Source organism: Myzus persicae, unplaced genomic scaffold (assembly GCF_001856785.1).
Source record: "Myzus persicae strain clone G006 unplaced genomic scaffold, MPER_G0061.0, whole genome shotgun sequence".
Lineage (NCBI taxonomy): Eukaryota > Metazoa > Arthropoda > Insecta > Hemiptera > Aphididae > Myzus > Myzus persicae.
The window spans coordinates 350-7,187 of record NW_019101570.1 but is presented as its reverse complement, the minus strand read 5'-3'; the positions used below and the strand labels follow the sequence as shown (position 1 = coordinate 7,187).

Genomic DNA, 6,838 nt, shown 5'->3' with positions numbered 1-6,838 from the left:
AGACAAATTAAAAAAAAAAATAGAGTTAATAATCGTCCAGGTTTGATCCGCATAACTGTAGAACAGCAAACCCCCTACGGAAGTGTCTAAAACTGGCAACAACTTTCTGATAAACACTGTTTAACACGGCGTTTTTGAAAACCACTGAGGTTATATTTTATTTAATTAAACGATGGGTACAAAATAATTCTAAAATTGTTAAAGTTGTATTATGCAAGTAAATTCCTTTACCTTGTTACCAGTTCTCTTGCCAATTCTTGATAGGCTAATATTATTTATTATTTAAGCAATATTATTTATATTGGATTTGAACTTGGGCGTTTTTGCTGCAACCAAAAACAGAGTATACTAAACCACTATTGCGTTTTACACTCCAGTGCACAGTAATTCCTTATCACTGCACTGAACTCGGAGTCAAATAACGAGTTGTCGTATAAACTTGTTTCGCTCTCTTATTAGGTACTTTTTTTATTTTTGTTTCTCCCATCTTTCTCACCGTCTCTCTCTCACACACTGTATTTCTCTTCCTTGGTCTCTTATTCTGTCTAAAATACTTATATTATATACGTGTGATATAACCATACGTAATACGTCATTGAGAGAGATAGGAATAAAAAGAAGAATCAAATGTAATGCGCTGAAATGATGATATATCATATATTTTGTAGGTACCTATAACTGAGAATGCAGCCAAGTGGAAGCTTCTATTAGGCAACAATTGTTTCCAAACGCATATAAACCCTGGGGAACTTTACCGCGCTTATGTGTGTGTGTGTGTGTGTGTGTTCAGAGAATATTCAACAATAATAACAATAATAATGTGTATCAATAACACGATTCTAGACATTTCTTCCCTTCAGTCGTCGTTAATAATTGTCAGCGCAAATAATGTTAGCTTTTATTTATTTATATTTATCAAAATCCTTTAGGGATCAGACAGTATAAGTGCCAAGCCGAGTGTGGAATTTCTTATATAAGTTTTTCACTTCTTCCTGAACAGTTTTTAGATGCAAAATACCGTGAAGGTTGTGATTTCAGATAAGCGGGGAATTCGTTATTGTTCTTAAGGTATCTAATATTTTTCAGACTGGAGGTTTTGACATCGTCCCATAATTGGTGCCCGTAGAACCATATTGTTTTTTAAGGTATTTGTATTACTATAGGTATATATTTTATCGTTAACTAAATAGCGGGGAAATTTAATAAATAATTTTATTTATGTGGCTATAAAAAAAATGTATCTATTCTCATTTATCACTATAAAAGTATACATCTAAATTAAATAGATTTTCTGAAATAAAATTAAAAGTTGTATGTAACAATCTTTTACTATAAAATAATTAGATGCAGGAAGCCAAGAACTACTAATGTTAATTTTAAGTACTTTTTATATAACTATTATTTCCATTGAATGAGTAAATCAAGTTCATTTTTTTGTACAAAAACTAACAGTTGTAACAAAATATACAATAGAATGCAGTTCGTTTTATAAAATTTTTACTTTTTTGTTTTTTAAATTTACCTTTTAGTAAGAAATATTAAAGCTCAACAGTTACAACTAATAACTCAAATATAGAAGCACAGAGAACAATTAAATTCTATTTTTTCTTAAAATTGTATATTCAAATATCAATAATAATAGTATATCTAGAATTTGAACAAAAAAAAAATAATCAGGGAAACACATGTTATATTATACTAGGTAGATGAATTATAATTATTTTTATATGTCTATACTCGATGTATTATATATAGCATAATATATACATACTATGTAAATTTAACGATATGGTACTGAGTAACTGGAACTCGACACGTCACGCTAAAAAAAATGTTGCTAGAGCAATGAACTTTAAGAGAAAAATAATTAAATTTAAATGGCCTATCTGCTATTTGTGTAATACTGTAATGTGTATTTAATGATTGAATATTTTTTGAAAAACAAAAACATACATATATATAAGTAGGTCTGCAACCAAAAAGAAATTATGTCAAGTTTGGTTTTCACTTATATTTTCAGTGCAATTGTGTTATACTTTTGACTAGTGATTCATCAAATTATGCGAATACATTCAGTTTTCTTGATAAGTGAATGTGACTGTACACGAAAACAACCACGACGACTGTGACGGTTCCCAAGTTGAGTCATACCATTGATTTTATAATATTATACTATTATACCATTACTATAGTATATTATGAAACCAATGGTAATACTCATGTCTCATCGTAGTGGTAGGTATTTTGAATTTTCTATACATGTGTTATACATATTGTTGTATATGGTTTATTGGTATTCGCTTATCGAACAATTTCAACCGGAAGTCCTGAAAACAGAGAAAACAATATTGTATTATTTTATTTCTTACAAATCAACCATATAACATCATTATAATATAAAATAATTACTACGAGTTTGAATGATAATATGCATTTGAGCGTATATATTGTAGTACTGGAAACGAGAATATAATTTAGTGATGGAGAGTAGGTCATAAAAGGAATAATAAAATGTTTGATCATTTTTTGGTTATTACCTAAACTAACTCTTGGAAAAGAAAATGGTTTACATATGATTTAGTTTTTGTCCCCAACAACTGAAAAATTGTTTTAATTAAACATTTTTATTGGTAAATTAGCTGTAAAATATAAATTATGTTATTTTCGTTCCTCTTTTACCTATAAGTTATGAGGTATTAGTATCTATGTTGATATTAGATTGATTAAAGTATTAAAATTATATCAATTGATAATAGTATGCTCACATGATGTATTATGTAGCTACATCAATATTTTAAATTCACCATCGAAATAATGTATAATGTTTTTAGCATTGAGCAGTTGAATTGCAAACACCTGATTCTGAAAAAATATGCAGCGGTCAACACTCAACAGTAGTTAATGTTAAACTGTGGTAATTATTGTATGCATTTAATATAATGATAGAAAAACCTATTTATTATTCCACCACGTAAAATAAGTAATATTATACTTACCATAAGTATAAACACGCGTGTTCGCACCGAGTTCTCTCCATAGATAGAGGTATACTAAGGCACTCAGCTATAATGATCACGAAAAAATGATTAAATAACTACCACATTTTGTTGATTCATACCTAACTAATTACTTCTTGTTAACAATTAACTACAATAATTTATAAATTATATTAGAATTTATAATTTATCTATTATTATAAATTAATGACGTTGTTAAGTTAAGTACATGGTGAACACCGTAAGCGCATATTTTCCTTATATTTTTAACAAAAAACATAATTTATTTTAACATTTAAATAACAACGATGTAACTATAATAAATTATGTTTTTTTTTTTTTAATTAAAAATGTTACAATAGATACATAACTCAAATTATATTGAGAAAGTTATTGTTACCAGAATTGTATACCGATTAAGTACCTATTATGTTCAATGTTCATGTACCAAATTGTATATTTGCTACCACCTGTTATACCTTGGCGTAAACATATTATTTTAATTAGATTCAGAGAACAGATGACTAGATGAGTAATATTATAGTGACTATCACCACCAAATGTTAAATTTATGGAAAATGTTAATTTTTTTATGAAGTTTAATCGCACAATTTCTTTCGTACCAAGACTGTATAGTAGGCTAGGATTATTCTACTTGGAAGGAAAGGTGAACATTTATACAAGTATAATGTTTTCTCTCTAAGGGATATATTTTAAAAGTTATATTTCACAACACCCTCCAGCACAATACATTTGACCAATTTGGGTGGTCTGCAAAAAATATACATATTGCAATAAACGTATACAATCAGAAAAACAATCGTTGGTTTTATTTAGTTTCAAGAATTTAAAATTTAGAGTGAGTCAATATAAGTAACCTCTAAAGAACCAAAATAATACAAAGGGGGTAAAATTATTTGGGATTTTAATTTTCAATGTTACCTAGCAACGTAAAAGCGTGATAAAAATTAAAAGGTTTCTTAAGAGCTTGTAAACCAAAAACTCAAAGGGGGAAAATGAAATATTACGCCCTCGTGGTTCGAATGGATTTTTATCGGTCTTAGAGTTTTATGCGAATATTTATTTTTTAATAAATTACTATGTACAGTACAACCGCTATATTATTATTATTCTCGTTTTTGTGTTTTTTAATAAACCTGAATAAATTCAAGTAGCACAAAACCACTTGGACGGACATATTTTTTCCTCCAACATTTTTGACGTAGTGCGGAAAAAGCAACGACTGTTAACAAATGTTAAAACGTTAATGAATTTTTTTTTCAAATATTTTCATTTAAGACAGTGATCCCAATAATATATTGGTGTGTAATAATAATTATTATAATTTATAATATACCTATGGAAAATAAGCAATTAAAAGTAAAACAGTTGATCATAATAATTAATACTGGTTATAATATTATACCTATATATTAATATTGTAATTCCATGGAAGAGTACTCATTTCCAAAGTCAACACATATTTAACCATTTAACGTAATAAAAATAAAACCATAAGAACTGAATATATAGTATTATATTAATATTATGATCAATGAAGCGTTTATTGTTTAAAAAAAAAAAAAAAAGTTTTACTATAATAGTGCAATAAAATTGGTAAAGGTAAGTGTGGTAATCAAAATAGAATAATATAATACGTAAACACAAATTAAGTGCATAATATAATATTTCTTACCATTTAATAAATATAAAACTCTACCTATACTTTAAACACAACATTATAATATGATATTATAATAATAATAAATGTTATTGACCGTAGCAAGGGATTACATATTATTTTCATTGGTCAAATACACAATCGTGAAATACGAACGTATTTAAAATTTAAATTGACGTATAAAAACTCAATCATTAAAATAATTTATAATAATAATAATAACGATCACGATAAAATGTAAGTATATTGTATGGTATAGTAATTCGAGCAAGGCGCTACGACTGCAAAACCTGACTCATCATTAATGCATCAACTAATTACTAATATACATAATACTCGTATTATAATTATCTTCAAGCCCAGCAACAGCCTCAGTGGCATAATATAATGATATATTGTTTGTACTCTTTTTATTTATTTTCATTTAAAGCAGCCGTATGTGACACACACACACACACACAGATATACACTATATTTGATTGAGTTTTGTATACTATTATGTCGTACATAACACATGGTTAGATACTGAAAAAAAATATACATATAATAGACATACAAGAACTTCCGAATCTTATGTGATAGTATAGATATTATCACTCTTAAAATTTTGTTTCATCAATTGTAAAATTCCGTTAGTAAATAATACGCATAAACATTCTATTGCAAGCATAATATATTATACAGACTTGAAATCGAAAGTATCCCTCGATCACGGTCATAATATCAGTCTTCCGATACATTATTCTATTTTGATTTTATAATTACTAATAAGTAACAACTCAACTAACATGCTGGTTAAAAACTAGAATATCAATAAAATCCAATCAGTCTTATAAAAAAAACTGATAATATCATCTATAATAATAAAAATATATTATGTTATTTGTACGAATAACAAATACCACTTGATAAGTACAAAAAATTAAAGCGAATCACAGTTAAACTTTGATTTTTAATTTTTTTTGCAAGAAAACGCAAGAGAATACTTCATGTGACAACGTTTGGAACGGGCTGAAAAAGCTGCTCTTGTCCGGGTGAGTGTGTGACTATATGTTTGCGATAGTTGTTTGTCAATAATAGCATCCGGAGATGAAATATCTCAGAACCTACTATAATATAGAAGACCATTAACTTGATTTTTTTGATTTGATTTAAAGTTTGTTTATGGATGACATGTACAAATCAAAGTACATATAATAACTTCAAGCTCAATAATTAGGTAGGTGCTCTCAAAGCAATGGATTAAATGAGACATCTATAAGATTAATGTGAGCATTTATTTCTAAGTTCATTTTTAAATTAATAACATTCACATAATTATGTCACTATTATGTAACATTTTATAGGTTAGTACTTAGTATACTATGTTAAGTATTATTAACTACAAATTTTTACTATAATACAAAAAAAAATTAAATGCGTCAATTCCTTCATTGACGCATAACAATGTCTTGTCAAAATTATTTAAAAATTAATCATCTCAAAAATATGGATTTTAATTTTAATTTTAAGTCACTCCTCCCTCAAATGTCCTCTTTTTAATTAAAAATAAAATGAATAAATATCAAAATAATTTGAATTATGTGATTCTGTTTTTTTTTTTATGCGTAATTTGTTCTTGTTTAACTTCTAGACCTACGTTATAACATACGTTTTAACTTTTGAATGTAGTGATAGAGATATCTACTGACCCACACTTAATTTGGAAAATGCTTTATGAATGTTTCTAGTGTATCTAATAATTGAATTGAAGCAAAATAGAAATTATACTAAATTAGCACTAAATTTTGCATACATATCTAATATTTGGTATCCCGTTGACGGTTAGTAAGAATATTAAAAATATTCAATATTTAGAATTAGAAGCCATGATATAAGAGTTATTATATTATATAGAAAGCAAAGTTTATGGCTGAGGCTTATAGAATTAATAATAACATTCAACCGATTTTGACGATCAAAAAAGGTTTGGATAATAGATTGAGATTTTAGGGTGGTTACCGGCTGTTAATAATATTAAAATCATAACCGCATATTCGTTTATTTCTGTTCGAAATTGCTTCACGCAAAAAAAAAGTTATTTATTAGTAGTAATAATGTATTACTATCCGCCGCAGGTGAACTGTCCATATCGGAGGGTTCGTTTATCCCCGAATAACGC

General features: G+C 27.2%; 1 long non-coding RNA gene across 1 annotated transcript; it reads right to left on the bottom strand.

Moving 5' to 3' along the window:
• Positions 1–2,226: 2,226 nt before the first annotated feature.
• On the bottom strand, positions 2,227–3,052 carry LOC111029733. Its single transcript, XR_002604039.1, has 3 exons — positions 2,997–3,052; positions 2,766–2,862; positions 2,227–2,327 (listed from the first exon to the last, which is right to left on the bottom strand). It is a non-coding gene; the product is annotated as an uncharacterized LOC111029733 (long non-coding RNA).
• Positions 3,053–6,838: the final 3,786 nt, after the last annotated feature.